This window comes from Mastomys coucha, unplaced genomic scaffold (assembly GCF_008632895.1).
Source record: "Mastomys coucha isolate ucsf_1 unplaced genomic scaffold, UCSF_Mcou_1 pScaffold20, whole genome shotgun sequence".
NCBI lineage: Eukaryota > Metazoa > Chordata > Mammalia > Rodentia > Muridae > Mastomys > Mastomys coucha.
The window spans coordinates 42453551-42473328 of NW_022196903.1; the positions used below are offsets into that span (position 1 = coordinate 42453551).

The 19778-nt window shown below is 41.0% G+C and overlaps 3 long non-coding RNA genes and 1 pseudogene across 3 annotated transcripts in view; all 4 read left to right on the forward strand.

Moving 5' to 3' along the window:
* LOC116098841 overlaps nucleotides 1-6533 on the forward strand; it is a 44689-nt gene extending 38156 nt beyond the window's left edge. Inside the window, exon 3 of the long non-coding RNA XR_004121968.1 lies at nucleotides 6502-6533. This is a non-coding gene — a long non-coding RNA (uncharacterized LOC116098841). The remainder of the gene's footprint in view (nucleotides 1-6501) is intronic.
* LOC116098839 lies at nucleotides 3276-4020 on the forward strand (annotated as a pseudogene).
* A 3971-nt stretch (nucleotides 6534-10504) lies between the features above and the next one.
* Nucleotides 10505-19778, forward strand: part of LOC116098100 — a 9972-nt gene continuing 698 nt past the window's right edge. Inside the window, exon 1 of the long non-coding RNA XR_004121694.1 lies at nucleotides 10505-10613. This is a non-coding gene — a long non-coding RNA (uncharacterized LOC116098100). The remainder of the gene's footprint in view (nucleotides 10614-19778) is intronic.
* Nucleotides 10686-15127, forward strand: LOC116098101. Its single transcript, XR_004121696.1, has 2 exons — nucleotides 10686-10878; nucleotides 14918-15127. It is a non-coding gene; the product is annotated as an uncharacterized LOC116098101 (long non-coding RNA).

Consider the following 19778-nt stretch of genomic DNA (forward strand, 5'->3'; position numbering starts at 1 on the left):
AAAAAAGCAAAACAAAACAAAACAAGACCACTGTATACTCTCATCCTGCCCTAGTGCTCACCACCACTGAGAAGTCCAGTCTTTCAGAGATTTGGGTGCACATGTGTGGATTAAAAAAAAAAAGGCATCTGACTGTATATTCTATCCTACAACTATCATCTATTTGGGTGCACCAAATAGTATTACTTACTAAGTTCTATGCGTACTTTCTTAAATGGAAGAGAGACAGGAAGTCAATCATTGTTAAGTCTGGTTTTCTGGGCAATAGAGATGAATAACTTGTGATGTTGCTGTGGGATGGAAGTGCCGCTGAAAACAACTGAAAGCCTGAAGCCCAGTCCTGTAAGTTATGATGCATTAGGGCCTTCCCAGATGGAGTTAATTCACATGAGTCATCTTAATCCAATAGGAATCACATTGGCCCTGATCCCATTAGTGTTGCTGTCTTTAAGGAAGGGAGATGCTGTCTGGGTTGGTGCCCTGAGCAGACCTTGGGCACAAACTGTGCAGCCACTCTCACAACAGCCAGAGGAAGCTCCACTCCCAGGTGCTCCAACGGGCCCAGGATCACAGGAACACCCGGATAGCTTGACTCTGAGGAGTTCTGACACAACCAGGATCACAGGAAGGACAGGCCCCGGTCAGATATATCCAGGGCTGGTAGCACTAGAGATAACCAGATGGTGAGAGGCAAGCATAAGAATATGAGCAACAGAAACCAAGTTTACTTGGCATCCTCAGAACCCAATTCTTCGACCATAGCAAGTCCTGGACACACCATCACACAGGAAAAGCAAGATTCAGATCTAAAATCACTTCTCATGATGATGATACAGGACTGTAAGAAAGACATAAATAGCACCCTCAAAGAAATACAAGAGAACACAGGTAAATAGCTAGAAGCACTTAAGAAACAAAAATCCCTTAAAGAACTACAGGAAAGGGCTGGTGAGATGGCTCAGTGGGTAAGAGCACTGACTGCTCTTCTGATGGTCCTGAGTTCAAATCCCAGCAACCACATGGTGGTTCACAACCACCATGAGATCTGATGCCCTCTTCTGGTGTGTCTGAAGACAGCTACAATGTACCTATTTATAATAATAAATCTTTGGGCCAGAGGAGCGGGGTTGACTGCAGCGAGGAGAAGCAGAGGTCCTAAAAGTCAGTTTCCAACAACCAGATGAAGGTTCACAACTATCTACACAGCTACAGTATGTACTCATATACAAATATACAAAATCTTTAAAAAAAAAAAAACTACAAGAAAACACAATCAAACAGACGAAGGAAATGAACAAAACCATCCAGGATCTAAAAATGGAAATAGAAACAATAAAGAAATCACAAAAGGAGACAACCCTGGAGTTAGAAAGCCTAGGAAAGAGATTAGGAGTCATAGATGCAAACATCACCAACAGAATACAAGAGATAGAAGAGAGAAACTCAGGGGCAGAAGACACCATAGAAAACATTGACAAAACAGTCAAAGGAAAGAGAAAATGCTAAAAGCTTCTAACCCAAAACATTCAGGAAATCCAGGACACAACGAGAAGGCCAACCCTAAGGATAAAAGGTATAAAAGAAAGTGAAAACTCCCAACTTAAAGGGCCAGTAAATATCTTCAACAAAATTATAGAAGAAAACTTCCCTAACCTAAAGAAAGAGATGCCCATGAACATACAAGAAGCCTACAGAACTCCAAATAGACTGGACCAGAAAAGAAATTTCTCCAATCACATAATAATCAAAACAGCAAATGCATTAAACAAAGAAAGAATTTTATAAGCGCTAAGGGAAAAAGGTCAAGTAACATATAAAGGCAGGCCTATCAGAATTACATCAGACTTCTCACCAGAGACTATGAAAGCTAGAGGATCCTGGGCAGATGTCATACAGACCCTACAAGAACACAAATGCCAGCCCAGGCTACTATACCCAGCAAAACTCTCAATTACCATAGATGGAGAAAACAAGATATTCCATGACAAAATAAAATTTACACAGTATCTTTCCACAAATCCAGCCCTACAAAGGATAATAGATGGAAAATATCAACATAAGGAGCAAAACTACACCCTAGAAGAAGCAAGAAAGTAATCTTTCAACAAATCCACACAAATCTAATTCCACCTCTTACAACAAAAACAACAGGATATGACAATTACTTTTCCTTACTATCTCTTAATATGAAAATTAATATTACCAACATATCCTAATCAGGTTAGGGTTAGGGTTAGTGTTAGGGTTGAAATTCAAAAATATGAGGAATTAGAAATTTGTTGGCTGTTATCTAGTGGTCTCTCTAATTTGATAATTGGAGAAATAGGTCCAATATTGTACAATCCATATACACTTTCTGCTTGTTTGTACCTGTACTATGGTTTTCAGAACAGCCTACATATTTCAAAATTATTTATACAGCCAAAAGAAGTGCAGACAATAAATTTGGGAGGTGGCTTGTAAGAGAACAACAGAGAGAGACTGAATGCTTTGCTTGATTTTGTAACTATTGTATCAAGTTTGAAGAAGAGGACTTTATAAGTTACTCTTTCTCTGAGATGAATGTTTTTCAAACTCATCACAGCCAATGAACCAGATTTTTACCCTCACCTAATGTCTGTGCCACCCTCCAAGCAGAACCATTGTTCATTGAAACAGTTGGTGAATGACTTCATGGATAGACCATCTTAATACACACAACATTTCTTAAATGAATGTAACCTGTTCCCTGTGGGCTGAGAATGATGACAATCACTCAAGTCAAATAGCTTTGACTATAGCAGAAAATCTGTATCCAAAAATCGTGCCTACAATTCATTCCTTGGCACAGCAGAACTGTCAACTCTTAGCTTAGCTACTATGGAGGTAAAATCCTTTGGTGATGTGAGGGTCATTGAAGTACAGCCTTATTACAATGAACTCCAATGTCTAAAAATTGTTCTTCCTTTGGGTTTGTACCACGGCAATAGCCAAGATTTTAAGCTCTATTAAAAACAAAACAAAACAAACAAAAAGTATCTATTTATGTTCATTAAAAAAAAACTAATAGTGAAATTATTTTAAAAATATCATACAGTTAATATGTTTGGAGTTATTTAAAATTTATACTGAGAGACACTTTAGAGAGCTGAGGCAAGCCATACTGCAGCGAGAGAGAAGGCTCGACAGAGAGTTGAATGAAACATACCAACTGATTTCAAGTTGGCAAAAGTCTCTTAAGAAATTTCCAGGTCTTCAGAGGTAGGCTGGATCCAAGGCCCGAACCCACGCCCACCATGAGCAACAAAGTGGACATGTCTTTGGACAACATCATTAAGCTGAACCGAAGCCAGCGAGGAGGTCGCTGCAGGCCAGGCTACCTGGGCGGCTGCAAGGGCACAGTGCAGGGCGCCAGGCTGGTGAATCGAGGTGGCCAGCCTAGGAGGTACCGGCCCGCCATCGCCCGCGGTGGCAGGAAACGCCTGCCACCATACTGCACACCCAAACAACTTCCTGACAAGTGGCAGCAGGACCGCTTCCATGGCAGCTACCTGGGTGGAGCCAACCTGGAGACAGGTGCAAAGCTCTTCCTGTCCAACCTGCACTTCCGAGTATCAGATGAGGATATTCACGAACTCTTTGCAGAATTTGGAACCTTGAAAAAATCCGCTGTGCACGATGATCACTCTGGACGAAGTTTAGGGACAGCAGGGCTGCACTTTGAACGCAAAGCAGATGCCCTGAAGGCATCTTCATTGAAGAGTACAATGGCGTCTCTTTGGATGGCCGCCCTATGAAAATCCAGCTTGTCGCATCCCACATTGACACAGGACGACCAAGACCTGCACAGAGCATAAACACAGGCGGCATGACAAGAAACCGTGGCTCTGCAGCTTTTTCTGGTGGTGGCACCAGGACAGGGACCTTGGAGGCAACCTGGGAAGAGGCAGAGGCGCCAGCAGGAACTCAAAGCAGCAGCTTTTTGCAGAGGAGTTGGACGCACAGCTCGATGCTTATCAGGAAATGATGGACACCAGCTAAACAACCTAGCAAATCCGCACGAGTAACAGGACACAGAAGCCTCCTCTGGGACGCCTAGAGAGACGGTTGGCAGCTGGATGGTGCAGACAATCATGGATTCGCTTTTTCCTTCTTTGGGTTTCTTTCTTTCTTTTTCTTCCTCTTTTAAAACTCACGTAAACTTTTTTCTTTCTATCTTTCCTTCTCTTTTAGTTTAATGTTTTAAAATTCTGTAACAGAGCTGTTTTGTACTGAGTTATGTTGGAGATAAATTGTACTGGTTGGTGTTGTGAAGGTGGCATTTTCACCTTTGCCATGATAAAAATGACCCAAGTACCTGAGGGTCATAAAGTAATAAAGACATCCTTGATGACTGAAAAAAAATTTATATTGAGAAAAACGTATGTATTTTCACATAAGACTGTTCAATTGATTGTTGTTTTATATCAAACCACTTTTATAATGCTCATTTTTACTGTTACAATATTTTATAAATTTTAAAGAATATGAGAAAAAAAACCCAAAAGGTATGGCAGGTATTGAAGGGGATTCTCTGGGAGGTACAAAAGGGAAAGAAGAATGTGATGTAATTCTATATACTTAAAATATATTTTTAAATGTTAACAAATTCAGATAAATTGAAATTATGTATCTTTTCTCATCATAATGCAATAAAACTTAAATCAATAAAAAGAAAGAATAAAAAATAAGGAAGAGAGATGACAGTCACCTCTTAACCATTCATGTTCATACAAACTCTGCTTCTACGTTGTGTCTTTTCAGTCAGTATAAAGAAAAAAAAAACAAGCGAAAAACAGGATGATAATTAACTGTCATTGAGAATTTAGTAGTTTGCTCTAGCAAGAAGTTCATAGGCACTCTGAGAACAGCAAAAACTTGAAAGCACCATGGCTCACACCCTGCAGAACACAGCCTGCTGGAGTCAGCCAGCTCGCCGCCCTGACATGGCCTCAGCCCTGCCCATCAGCCAACTTAGGAAAGCAGCAGTTATTTTCCTTTTCTAATGGCAGATGAGACAAAAACAAATTTCATCTAAGATAACCAAAAATTAAGACTATTGACTATGCTCCTTAAAAGATTATAACAACTGATAGTTTTCTAGACAGTCCAGGTATCTCTGGATTGATCTGATGGGACCAGTTGCTCCTGCATAAATGCTTTTGCTTCCTCCATCTTTCTTTGGCTTTTGTAAAGTTGTAAATGCATTTTCATTTAAGAGATTGAAGCAAATAGCAGAATATGCATCAGAAAAGATGGAAGTCCCCTCGCCTTTTGCCAGTGCCTCCCACTTTCCAAAGAAATCTCTTAACCTGCCTATCATTTGTTCTAATACATTCCAATCACATTCATGTGCATACATGCAGAGGGAACTTTAAAACAAACAAAGCATATACTCATGTGGGCCTGAAAAGACGATGGCTCAATGGTTGGGAACACTTAACTGCTCTTGCAGAAGGCCAGGGTGTGATTCCAAGGACCCATATCAAGTAACTCATTCCTGCTTGTAACTCTAGATTTATCTCTTCCTTCTAGCTTCAGTGGGCACTGGCACTCATGTGGTACGCATCCAAACAAGCAGGCAAACACATAAACAAATTTAAAAAGACAGAAAATGGGGCTTGGAGGCCAGATGGTCTACATATGAGTTCTAGACCAATCAGGGAGGCCTACAGGCAAGAGCTGATTCAGACAGGCAAGTGCCACCATATCCAGCTCCAGAACTCAATAGTGAGGTCTCTTCTGAATTTCAGCACTGAGTGCCAGTTAGATTTAAATCAATCACCATCTATCTAGCCATTCATTTCCACAAATAAAGCCTTGTTTAGAGAAAACAGCAATAGCACTGATAGATTATTTATCAAGGTAGATCATTCTCTGTAGCTCTCTCTTCTGAGGAAATGCCTCAGATGTTGGTGCAAGGTTATGATGCCCGGTTTTTTGTAAGTTTGCTTCAGAACCCATCTCATGAGTTTGTAGAGAATATGGCAGTGATGGCACCTGCCTGTGAAACCATGGAGAATTCATTTTCAAACAGTTGGCTGTATATCACCTATCTCCACACATTAGATCCTCATTCCGAGCTCCTCAACTTGAGGTGAATGTTGACCCTGAGAGGAAGACCTTGTTTGAGAAAAGGTTCTTTTCAGACTTAAGGAAGGCTCCTGAGGTGAAGTTCCTTGCATCGGAGTAATCTTTCAGTCGATTAAGCATCCTTAAAAGAAAGGAAAAGCAGCTTGAGAAGGAAGGCAGAGTCTGTGTGATTAACCTGCAAGACAAAGGCCACAAAAATGTGTTGGTTGCTACCAGATGCCAGGAGAGAGACCAGGAATAAATTTGTCTTCAGGAAGAGACAACCATGTCCACACCTTGGTTTCAGACTGACAGCCTCAGAACTGTGATAAACCTGTGCTCTCTTAACCCACCCACCTAGGGCTAATTTGCTACAACAGCCAGCAAATTAACACTCTTTTCTACCCACAGAGGCAGAGTTGTTTTCCACGTCCTCCTTGGATCCTCCTCAGTCTCTGCAAAGCAAAAGCAGCAGTGGCGGCAGCAGCAGCACCTGGGTATGCAGGTTAGTGCCTGCTGGCTTCCTCCTGGGACACTTAGGCATGACCCCACCAACAAGGTGACCACACAGCTCATTCCTGTGCCCTCTTCATTTCCTTGTTTGTTTGTTTATGTGACTTTTGTTGTTGTTTAAGACAGGATTTCTCTGTGTAGCCTTAGCTATCCTGGAATTCATTCTATAGACCAGGCTGGCCTCGAACTCAGACATCTGCCTGCCTCTGCTTCCTGAGTGCTGGGATTAAAGGTGTACACTACCACTACCTGTATTTATTTACCTATTTACTATTACTTTTGTTGCTGTTATTATTATTTTTTAGAAGGATCTCTCTATGTAGTCTTGGCTGTCCTGGAACTCTTTATGTAGACCAGGCTGGCCTTGAGTTCACAGAGATGTAAAAAGAATTAAAATTAATGTTTTGTATATATTAAGTAAATATGAAAATTAATATGGCAGCAGTTATTCCTTAAGAGCTAATTCCCCAATAACTACACAGAGAAGCCAAGATTTATTTCAAGCTGCACCTCAATTATGCCTACATTGAGATCTATCTGTGGCAATTACAACTAGCCATTTTCTTATTTAAACTTTCCTCTAAATCTATGTGTCTGATTGCCCAGAAAAAAAATTAAATTAAATGTAAAAGACTTCCTTGTAAGGCTGCAGTTCTGTGGGGGGAACTCTAGACTAGAGGGCACAAAGTCTGGGGTTCAACCCATAGCACAACACACACACATACACACACACACACACATACACACTTGAGTTTTCCTTAAATACTTAGCCACCTAACTGTCAGTGAACAGTCATTATTTGACTTTTAGTTTGTGTCCCCTCACTAATCCCTAAGCTCCATGAGGCTAGTACCTACTCAGTAAATTGTGTGAAATGAATACTGTATATCCTCCTGTTGCTCACTGTAAGAGTCTTGTCCTCTTTCCATCCAATGCTGCCTTCTCAAGCCCTTCTTAGGGAGAGGCAACCTGTGAACATGAATGAAAAATCTTGCTTTAATTAATTCAGCCATGATGATTTGGGTCAATCGTCTTTCTCTTCCTATCTTTGAGATCACATTCCATAGCAACAAAGAAGCACACACACACACACACACAGACACACACACATACACTCACATACCCATACACACACCATGGCTCTGAAAAGTGAGATTGTGGATGGTATCCACCTTCCTCTTTGTACTTTCTTTTTCATTTTTTGGAGACAGGTTTCTCCATTAGTCCAAGCTAGATTGTGAATCACATCTTTCCTGTCTCAGATTCCAAGTGAGAGGTATGTGGCTACATCTATTTCACTCTGCCTCTCTGTCTTCTGTCTCTCTCTGTCTCTGCCTCTCTGTCTCTGCCTCTCTGTCTTCTGTCTCTCTCTGTCTTCTGTCTCTGCCTCTCTGTTTCTGTCTCTCTGTCTCTGTCTCTCTGTCTTCTGTCTCTCTGTCTTCTGTCTCTCTCTGTCTCTGTCTCTGTGTATGTCTCTGTTTCTCTGTCTCTCTCTCTCAGTCCTGTATGGCCTGGAATAGACTAGGTTGCTTTTAAACTCAGAGAGATCCGCCTGCCTCTGCCTCTTAATTGCTGGGATTAAAAGTCATGTGCCACCATGCCCAGCTTTTGCTTCCCCATCCCCTCTCCTCTTCTTTGAATTAGCTCCACCTTACATGTGTGGACAGAACTGAACCCTGACACATAATTGGGTGAGAAAGTCCTTCTCAGATCCTAGGAAAAGTGGCCAGCCAGCTGGGTACAGATAAAAGAGATCAGCCAAAGCAGAAAAGGCCCAGACAAGCCAGACAGCTCAACATATGTTAAAGCTGCAAATCAGACCAAACTAGGATTCCAAAAAGCAGGATCACATTGCTCACTCCAGCATTACAAAATATATTCTCCTAATTTTGTTGTACCTAACTTGACTTGGGAAGGATGCACTGAATTTTTGTTTACTTTTAATGCTGACAAGGTCATGTTACTTTCATTTTTTAAAGCTTCATTTTTAAGGATGATTCTTAAACACTTTAACCTTCCCTTAGCCCACCACCCACCAGAGGTAGTGGGAAAGAAAAAATACAGGGAAGTGGACCTGTTTAGAAAGGTTCTTTGGAGAAACTCCTGTTTGTGTTGTCTGGAAATCAGCAGTTCAGTTCACAGGTTCGCAGCAGCTCAATCCACTCACAAACACTTCATGGATCCCAGCAGTCCAGTTCAGTAGTGTTGGGATAAAAGGCAGGAATCACGAGCAGAGGGATGGCCTAGCAGAGACAGCTGGGCCTCAGCCCTGGCATGAGTCAGCAGGAGAGACCAGAAGGAATGCCAGGGGAAGGTCTTGGCTGTGCCTCTCTCAGGGAAGCGAAGATCAGCAAAGACTTGAGACCCACAAGCATTGCCCAGCCAGCTGTGCCAGCAAGCCACCCTCCGTCTCCATCACTGTCTGTTTATACCTTCCAAACAGCCTGTGTCTTCCACATGCCTTGCCTTAACTCATGCACTCCATCAGTCCAAGTTCGTGGAAGCAGTAAGAAACTGTAGCACATCACCAGAAATTTTTTTGATGCATTTCCCTCTGTGGAGTCCCAACAAATGCAGTTCAACTACACAATGTAAGGTGGACTAATACATGTGTATTGTTAGCAAAGAATCCTTCATCACATATCCTTTCACATGCTTGCTTTAGCAGAACATCCTCTCTCTCGTGTCCACTTCAGCTAAATGTTCCTTCATGCGTTTGCCCCAGCAAAACACCATCCAACTAACTTTCCAAAGAACCTTTAAGTTTACATTTCAAGGTCATTTACTTTACTAGTTAATAAACCAGGAGGAATCTAAAAGACAAGCCCTCTTTGGATGAGAACAAAATTAATTTTTTTTCAAGAAGTTTGGATTCACCAGACACAATTGCCTTTTAAGGCATTTGTCTGAACTCCAACCTAATTATTATCAGGGCTTTGGGCTAGAAAGCAAATTGTATTGTGTTCTTCTAAAGTCATCTGTAATCACTTCAGAGTGTCTCTGCAAGTCACTGCTAGAATATGTAATGTGATAAACTCTATTAGGTCACTAAGTCCCAGGGCTGTAAGTGATACAAAGAACCACAGGTCCCAACCCCTCCCTCCAGTCTTCAGAATTACTTCTTCACCAGCTATACCAGGCCCCCAGCCCCAGCCTGCCTCCTACAAGTTCTTGTTATATATTCATACAGGATGAGAAGAAATCCAGAAAGTTGCCTTTGAAGAGGAAGCTGGAAAACCTTTTACCCTCAGGATCCATGATTATATCCTTTATTGCAAAAATTGGCAGAAGTTAGGAACTGAAAAGATGGTCCTGCAGTTAAGAGCACTGGGTGTTCTTGCAGAGAACTGGGGTTCAACTCCCAGTATCCACACGGCAGCAGCTCACAGTCATCTGCAACTTCAGTTTCAGGGAATCAGCACCCTCTTCTGGACTCCAAAGACACCAGGCACACATTTGGTACACAGACATACATATAGGCCAATGGTCATACACATAAAATAAATACTACTTTTAAAAAATTGGGTTCACCTTATTTATTATTTTTGTGTTTGTTGTTATTGTTGTTTTGTATCTCATTATTATTATTAGTGTTGTTGTTGTTGTTGTTGGTTGTTGGTTTGTGTATAAGTTCTTGGCTTCCTGCTCCAGCAGCCATGTCTGCTGCTTGCTGCCATGCTTCCCCGCTGTGATTAACTATTACTACTATGGACACACAAACCTAAACTATTCTATAAGTTGCATTAGTAAAGTGTTTTATCGCAGCAACAGTAGTAACTAATACAGGAGTTGATACCAGGAGTGGATTGTTATTGTGAAGAACCATTTTTTTTTAAAGGAGTATGGTAGAAGACTTTAGAACTTTGGACTAGAAAGGCAGTTTAACAGATCATTAAGCTCAGCTTAAAGGGCCATCCTAGTAGGAGCTTAAAAGACAGTAGTGCTGAGAGCAATGCAGGTTATAGAGGTCCAGTTCAACAGATTTTAGAGGAGAACATTATTAGAACAAGGTTAGAGGTCATTCCTGTAATATTGTGGCAAAGAATTTGAATGCCTTCTGCTGTTTTCCTAAGAACTTGTCTGAGACTAGATTTAAAAGTAATGTAGGAGGGAATCAGAGAGATGGCTCAGTGGTCAAGAGCACTGACTGTTCCTTCAGAGTACTCAGGTTCGATTCCCAACACCCACATGGCAGCTCACACCCATCTGTGGTTTCAGTTTCATAGGGTAAAAATGACCTCTGGCTTCTGTGGTCACCAGACTTGTGCGGTGCATGTAAGTGTATGTAGCTAAAACATTAAGAAAAAAACTTTTTTAAAAAAAGTAAATTTCCTATGGTGGAGATTTCAAGGCCATATAATATAGAATCTGTGGTCTAGTGTGGTGTGGTGTGGTGTGGTATGGTAGGGTTGTTGTTGTAATTGGGTTTTTAAAGAGATGGTCTCACTATACAGACTTGGCTGACCTGGAATTTATAGAAACATGTAAGTTAGTAGACAGACTACTATGGTTAGTATTACATTCTCATTTTAGTTAGATGACAAAATCCCCACAGTTAAAACATTTTTATAGGTTCTAGTTAGGATCTAGCATCTGTGAGCTGGTGTGATGACTCACCGGTTAGTCATGAGGGCCAGAGTTTGGATCTCAGACACACAATAAGCCAGATGTCCCACAAAATGCCTTTAACTCCAGTTCTAAAGCCATACACACCCACACATACACACATAAATAACTCTTTTTAAAAAGAAAATAAGACATAGCACTTGACAACATTCCTAATATTTTTACTAAATTATATGCTTTTAAGATCATTGAGTCAGCTAACTTAGTTTTCTGAAACCTCTAAGCTTTTGGTACCATCATTTAATTTTTAAAAGCTTTATTATTTCATGTGTATGAATGTCTGGGTTCTATAAGTAGAACATAGGTGCTCTAAATAGAATCTGGGCCTTCTGCAAAGCCAGTACTTTTATTTTTCCTATTTGCAATTATGTGTATGTGTCTCTGTGGATATGTGAAAGTGAGGGCCAGAAGAGGGTGTCAGATCCTTGGGAGCTGATGTTACAAGTCATTACAAGCTGCTTGATGGGAACTGAACTCTGAACCTCTGAACGGTGTGAGTCTCAGTGCAGTGGCTGAGCCAACTCTGTAGCCCTGGTACTATCATTTTATCTAGGACAACGGTTAAGTGTTAACTTAAACTTAGGGTTTCGTTCACGTTTCTGAAATTCCCAATGCAACCCTAATGACCCATTTGCACTCCCCCCATTCATTACAGTAGAGGTTTAGGAAGCCACCTGGGCTTTTTTTTTTTTTTTTCTGAATAATTCGCTGGCTTTGACATCACAGGAAGATCATTAACCTACAAGGAAAAACCTAAGAAATATTTTCAATGAACTGCTTTATTTTGACTCAGTGGAAAAACTCTACCAAAATTTCCCAATAATGTGTGTGTGTGTGTGTGTGTCTGGACTAGGAACTTGTATATGTCTTCAAATGTCCCATCTCAGAGACACTTTCCCAGCCCCACAATTCTAAAATAAATAAACAACAACAAAGACAAAAAAAAAAAACCCAAAACATCCTGAGAAAGGTTTATATGTGAGCTCTGTTTCATATTTTAGTTTCGGCCTTAATTCATACCTGAAAAAAACCACCCAGGTCCAACCCACATCTTCAGGGGAAATACCCTTTCTTATGGAATATAACTTCGTGTTATTCTGGCAGTTTTTATGTGCATAACACTGAAGTATAGATAATCTCTCTCTTTGTCCTTATTCTCATAATACATATTTAATTTTTTTGAAAAGTCACTGTCTCAGTTCTACAGTGGGTGAGAAGCCATGAGTAATATGGGGAGGGATTTAAAAGGAAAAAAAAAAAAAAACAAGCGTAAAGGGGACTTTACACTCACAGAGCCTCATGGAGGGCTCAGATCCTTGCTGGCAACACCTGCTGATGTGACTCTTTATTTCCACCCTAGAACTATCCTTGCAGGGTACATGCCAGGCCCCGCCCCAAAAGGCCAGGTTCCCCAACCCACAAGCTTCCGAAGCCCAGGACACTTCCTGTTCTCAGAGGTTCTGCCTCCCATCCCACGTTTCTGTCAGAGCAGACTCTTGACTCAGTTTCCTTATTTTGCCTTAGCTATTGGGGTAGGGCAAGAGTTCCCAGCAGATCTCTTGCAGCCCTCGTGGCTGCCCACAGCCCTCTGGGTTTCCTTTCATATTTAGTTAGGCTCTACCCACAATGCATTTGTAAAAAACTGAAATGCAAAAAGAGCTTGGTGGTTAACCTAATTCTCCCAAGTCATTACTGGTGAAAGTGTAACTTTTGTTTCATTTTCATCACATTTAGCATACTGATTTTATGTGCTTTGTTTTTAATGGTTATGGCATAGACCCTGAAAAAAACTTAGTTAGAAAAGATCCTAGATAGAAATTATAAATAGTCAGAGACTGGCATTACTGTTTAGTTGGTCTGGGGTTGTGGGTTATTGTTAAATTGTTTAACACCACACACACCCATACTTGACTAACTTTGGGAAAGTTAAGATTACATTTAGTCCACGATATCAGTAGAAAACTTTTTTTAAAAAGGGATTATTTGTTTATAAGTATTCTGGTAAGATTAACTTTCTAGTTACACCCATGTATTAACCTTCAAAGTATCTGGAAAGAAAAACTATGCAAAAAAGAATCATTAATTTAAAACACTAAGAAGTGTTTTAATTAGTTTTGAACTTACTAAAGAGTATGTTCATTTCTGTTAAACAGCAGTAAGTTTCCATTGTAAGCAATTATGGAGAACGGGGAAAGCTTTTATAGAAGAAACCATCTTTCCCAGATATTGATAGCATGAGTTCATGTGCCTGATGCACTGCCCTGATAAGATTTAATCCAGTTTGGATTTTTGAGACAGAGTCATCTTACAAAGCCTAGGCTGATTTTTAAACTCCCTGTATAAGCATTTACCACTTGTCCCCTTTTAAAATATTTCTACTTGTATAATTGTGTATGGTTGGGGAAAAACCTCGAAGACAATACATGAAATTATTGACAGTGTTTACATAACTCTTCAGGATTTTGAGTCTAGTGACCACTTAAGAATGCATTATGTTTTTCTTAGTATGAGGTGGTGGTGATGGGGGGAGGTGAGAGGTGAGATGGAAAGGGATGTTTATGGAGTTCAGAAGAGGGCATCTGACCCTTCACAGCTGGACTTAGAGGCAGGTGTGAACTGTCTAAGGTGGAACTGAACTCTAGTCTTTTGCAAAAGCAACATCTATTCTTTTTGCTTGTTTGTTTGGTGGTGGTAGTTTGTTTTGTTTGGATTTTGAGACAGGGCTTTTCTATGTAGTCCTGACTGTCCTGAAACTCAATCTGTAGGCCAGGCTGATCTCATAGAGCTCCTCCTGCCTCTACCTCCTAAGTGGTGGGATTGTAGGTGTGTGCCACCATGCCCAGCAATTATTCTGTTGTTGTTGTTTTGTTTTGAGACAAGGTCTCATAGTGTAGCTGTGGCTATCCTGGAACTCATTATATAGACCAAGCTAAGCTTCTAACTCCAAGAGATCCTCTTGCCTCTGCCTCCTGCACACCCAGCAGCAACACTGAGCTACCTCCATGGCCCTCGGATTTTAAATATTACATTTATGTGTTTAGTGTGCTTGTGTGTATCTGTGAGTGTACACATGCCATTACTGGAGTATAGACAGAAGATACTTGCAAAGGTTGGTTCTGTTTCCACATGTGGCTAGAGCACAGGTCATTAGGCTTATTGGCAAATGTCTTTAGCAGTTTACTTTTACACTTAAATAGGCACTAAATATAAAATTTTAAAAGCTAATGAGTTGTGGGACTTAGTGATAGCTCAGAGGTCAATGGTACTGGTTACTCTTGTAGAGGACATGAGTTCGGTTTCCAGTACCTACGTCATGGCTCACAGTTCCAGGAGACCCTGGAACACCCCCACTCCTGGCCCCCACAGACACCAGGAATGCAAGTGATAACATATATTCATGTAGGAAAGACACTAACCTACATAAAATAAGCCTTTAAGAGCATGTTGTTAAATTTCAGTATTTGTATAGGTACTTATAAATGTGAAGATAATGTTTTTGTTGTAATTGTTGTTTGTGTGAGGACAAAGTCTCCAATAGTCCGAACTGGCTTCAGACTTACTACATAGCCAGTGTATGGACTTGGACTTCTGATCTCCCTACCTTCACCTCCTGAGTTTTTGATGTATAGGTTTTTCAAACCAGCCCAGGTTTAGACATGTACATTTTATTTGTTTGTTTGTTTCACAGGTAAATCACGCAGGCCTATAACTGACAATCATCAGTGTTGATTTTTTGCAACCAGATAGAAAAGGAGTTTGCTGTCTCATGTTTTACAGCAGGGTTTGTTGGCTTTTCAACTAGTCTTTAGTTGGGTGTTGTCAACACCTGCATCTTTTTGGCACCACTCAGATTCAATTAACTGGCTTTGCTTTCTTCATTAACAAAAGCATTTGACACCATGGCTGAAATATATGTATCCTTTATTGTCAATTTGCTTTTGAAACCTTGGAAGGAAACCTCTTCACCCCTCCCCCAAATATCTGCAAAGTTTAGTGAAGATTGGGGGGCGGGGTTTCTCCGTGTAACCCATGCTGTCCTGAATTTGCTTTGTAGATTGGGTTAGTCTCAAACTCAGAGATAATATTTGCCCCTGTCCCCCAAGATGTGGGCTCAACCGTGTGTACAGAGTTTGATAAGGATGTTTCTTAATCCTTGGGAGCATTTGGAGCTGCGAGACCTAACTAAGAACAGAATTTGGTCACTCAACCTTGCAGAACTATTAATCCTTAAGTTAGACACTGAATTTAAAACACTGACAAATACCTATCAGAGATTAACTCAATTGTGAGGGAAATGGACTAGAACTAAGGTTTGCATAAGTGACTTCAACCCATTACTCAAGCCAGAGTGACAATGATTAAGATCAAATTTCAATGTTAAAAGCTTTCCACACACAAAAAAATCTATATCATAGAAAAAGATATAGTGTATACACATACATGTGTATACACAAGAGACACCAAGAGAGATCTTGCTAAAACAAATGTCATCACATCATTTTAAAGAATTATGTCACAATTCTGCTTCTTGGTATTTATTATTCATGCCCATTTGTAACCCCTTCTTCCTGAGTGTGGCTTGAGCTCATATTGACTCATTTCTAAGGAATAGAATAAGACAAAAGAAAAGGAAAGTATACTCTATCTTGCTCTCTCCTTGTCCTCCTCTTCCTCCCCCTCCTCCTCCCTTTCTTCCTCCTTTCCTCCCTCCTCCTCCCTCCCTCCCCCTTTGTTTTCTTCCTTTACCCCCTTGCTCTGGAGAAAGCCACATACTGTAAGCACTACAGAGAAACCAGGAACAGTGTGTCCAGCCAACAAGACCATGAGTCTGCCAAAAGCCATGTGAATGAACTTGATAGCAGAGCTTTTCCCACTTGAGCTTCAAGATGACAGATTCAGTGTAGCCTTGGGGAAGACTTTGTCCTCCTTCCCTCAGCATAAACCCAACTAACCCTGTCCAGTTTCCTTATCACCAGATATTGGTAGCAGTTTCAAGTGATGGACTCAACCCAAACTTTTACCAAGAAATGGAGCCCTTGCTTAAGCATACCTGGAGCACTTCTGTTCTGAAAAGCATATTCAGCATAAAAATCACACACACACACACACACACACACACACACACACACACACCTTAATGGCCCTTAATCACCTTGGTTTTGACAAGAATGTTCTTGTCAACCTTTCCTCATCAGCCCCAGTGGACTGTGGAGTCTGCGAAGCAAGACTATCTTCAAACAGGGGAAGATTCACTAGCAAAACAAACCACCAAACCAACCAACCGACCACCAAAAGACAAAAGACCTGTCGGGCAGTGGTGGCGCAAGCCTTTAATCCCAGCACTTGGGAGGCAGAGGCAGGCGGATTTCTGAGTTCCAGACCAGCCTGGTCTACAGAGTGAGTGTGAGTTCCAGGACAGCAAGGGGTACACAGAGAAACCCTGTCTGCCACCACCCCCCCAAAGAAAGAAAGAAAGAAAGAAAGAAAGAAAGGAAGAAAAAAAAAGACCAAAAAGTGTATCTTGTGAACATTTCACGTGATTATGAATATACATGGCCAATGGCTAGATCATAAGAATAATTCATCTGAGGTAAATATTTTGACAGATACAACCTGTTGGCTATTCAACATAGTTGTTTCTTAATCAATAGATTGTGCTGTTTATTTAACATTTAACAAGCATTTGCCATTTCCTACTGATGATATTTATATCATTGCTATTATCTCACTATTTTCTCCGGTTTTGTGTATTTGTGTACTGTAGCAGGAAACGTAAAAAACCAATCCACGCTACTTCTGTCATGACACCGTCTGTTCTCAACTCTCTGACCTGGAGCTCTGAAATCTTTCTACCTGGCTTGCTAAGTTTCCATGGTGGGTTGTTGTCATGCCAGCCTCACACTTCCAAATTCTCACAGCCTTTTGGGGTGCGCTTCTTGCAAACCCATGCCGTGCCGTGCTACCTTTCTCTCTGGAACACAGCTGAGCCACCACGTGAAGGAAAACACCACACAAACAAAAAAGGTCCTGATGCTTGTACAGCAAGCACATTATTGACTGAGCCATATCTATAGCCCCTTATCTCTATTTTATAGATGAGAAAACTAAGGTAAAGACTTTGGCCAAGGCACATCCAGCCAGGACGTGGTGACAGGGCCTCGGAAGGCAGTGAAGAGACTGCCCTTTCCCAAGACAGCTGTCTTGCTTCTGTCTCTGTTCATTCTGTCCATCTAGTGTCTCATACGCTAAGTTCAAGACAACAACAACGACTTCCTTACTATCCATCGTGATACAGCTTCACTTTATTCAAAGGGTATTTCAAATTGACAAATTTAGAAAACATATACACAATATGACACTCTTGAAATGTTCATGCAATTTCCATAAAGATTGGGAAAATAATCAGAGCAATTGAATTTGGCCAAATCTAAATAAGGGCAAGTTTAAAGAAACAAATAAACAGTTTGGTCTTTATGCCCGATTTAAAGAAAAAGAAAAAGGAAAAGAAAAGAAAGAAAAAAGTAAACCCTAATAACACACAGCAGCTTGACTGTGTGCCCAACAGCAGTGTTATCGAAGCTCCTGCTAGACTGGAGGTCTGCTTTTTGAGAAGTGGTGATTCTGGTGCTATTAGAGACATCAAAAGTACCGGTCACATCCGAGAGCACCTCTTCTGGTGATCTCCCCCTTTGACTCTCTTCCTTTATCTATGATGGCATCTTGCTGAGTGTACCCCTCTGGTCCTAAGTAAAAGAAGTTCTAGTTTAGAACTTCATGGGGCTAGATTCTCTACAGTTGGTGTCTCCATTCTGGAGACAAACAAACAAAAGACATGTCTCCCCTTTCTTTGGCAGAGTTAACAGTGTCACACATCATTTTCTAATTTGTATATGTACCCAGGTAAAATATAACATTGTCAGTGATGGATACACAATTGTATTAATTTCATTAGCCTTACTGGAGCTGCTCATTTGTATTTGTACTTTTAAAGTGTGTGTGTGTGTGTGTGTGTGTGTGTGAGTGTGTGTGTGTGTGTGTGTGTGTGTGTGTTTTCAGGGCACACATGTAGAAATCAGAGGACAACTTTCAGGAGTTAGCTCTCTTCTTTCTGAGATCAAATCTAAGTTGTCATGCTTGCAGAGCAAGCATTTTTACCCTCTAGGCCACTGTACCTTGTCACTAGTCCACAGGTTGCTTATATTTATTTATTTTATTTTTAAACTTACTATTATGGCGGAGGGGTTTGCCACAGCATGCATATGGACAACTGTGAGGAATTGGTTCTCTTCTACATTTCTGTGAGCTTCTAGGGATTAAACTCAGCTTGCAAGGCTTGTAGAGCAAATGATGCCTTTACCTTCTGACCCATTTTACTAATCTGTGAAGTGCTTCTTAAAAACAGCTAGTGAGCTGGGCGGTGGTGGCACACGCCTTTAATCCCAGCACTTGGGAGGCAGAGGCAGGCGGATTTCTGAGTTGAAGGCCAACCTGGTCTACAGAGTGAGTTCCAGGACAGCCAGGGCTACACAGAGGAACCTTTTGTGTATGGAAGAAAATGGGATAAATTATATGAACACATGTGCAAAAAAAAAAAAAAAAAAAAAAACAGCTAGCATGATATACATTGGTAGCCAGGTTTATCTGTGCATGAGTCTTAAGTCCTGGGAGGCTGAAGAGAGAGGATCTCTTGAGTCTAGTTGTTCCACACCAATTTAGACAAAATGAGATCAGCATCTCCATCATCCTCAAATGAACTACCTAAAGGTAAAGAGAACACCAAGGAACAATATAAAGCTGTGTTGATAAAAATTATCTTCTGCAAACCAAGGCAAGTTAGAGGAAGGGATGCAACTTGGAATTTCAACTCGTTAGTACATTGTGTAGTCTTTACACCAGAGACACGCAGGCATATTTTCTTTTTCCCTGTAACTATAATAATAGATTGTTAACTAGGATCCATACAGACTTCATGTGTATGCCTCTTATGGAACATTAAGTAGCCTTATGTCCTCTCCGAGTTTCTGAACCATCACCTCATTCTTTTCTCCTTACTTCATATACTTACATATGCCATGGAGTGCACATGGAGGTCAGAGGATAACCTGAAGAAGTCAGTTTTCTCCTTCTATCATGTGGATCCTAAAGATCAAACTTAGGTGGCCAAGCTTGGCTAGCATACCACTGCACACTTTTAATCTTATGTTTTCTGTATGTCATTTTCCTTCCTGCTGCTTTCTCATAATCTCAATTTCTCTCTCTCTCTCTCTCTCTCTCTCTCTCTCCTCATCTGGTAAAGCTGGCTGACTGTGGGGGTAAGAGCACTGACCGCTCTTCTGAAGGTCTTGAGTTCGGATCCCAGCAACCACATGGTGGCTCACAACCACCCATAATGAGACCTGAACGCCCTCTTCTGGTGTGTCTGAAGACAGCTACGGTGAATTACACCAGAGCAAGTGGGTCAGCAGAGGTCCTGAATTCAATTCCAAATAGCCATACACATGATAGCTCACGCCCATCTGTACAGCTACAGTGTACTCATACACATAAAA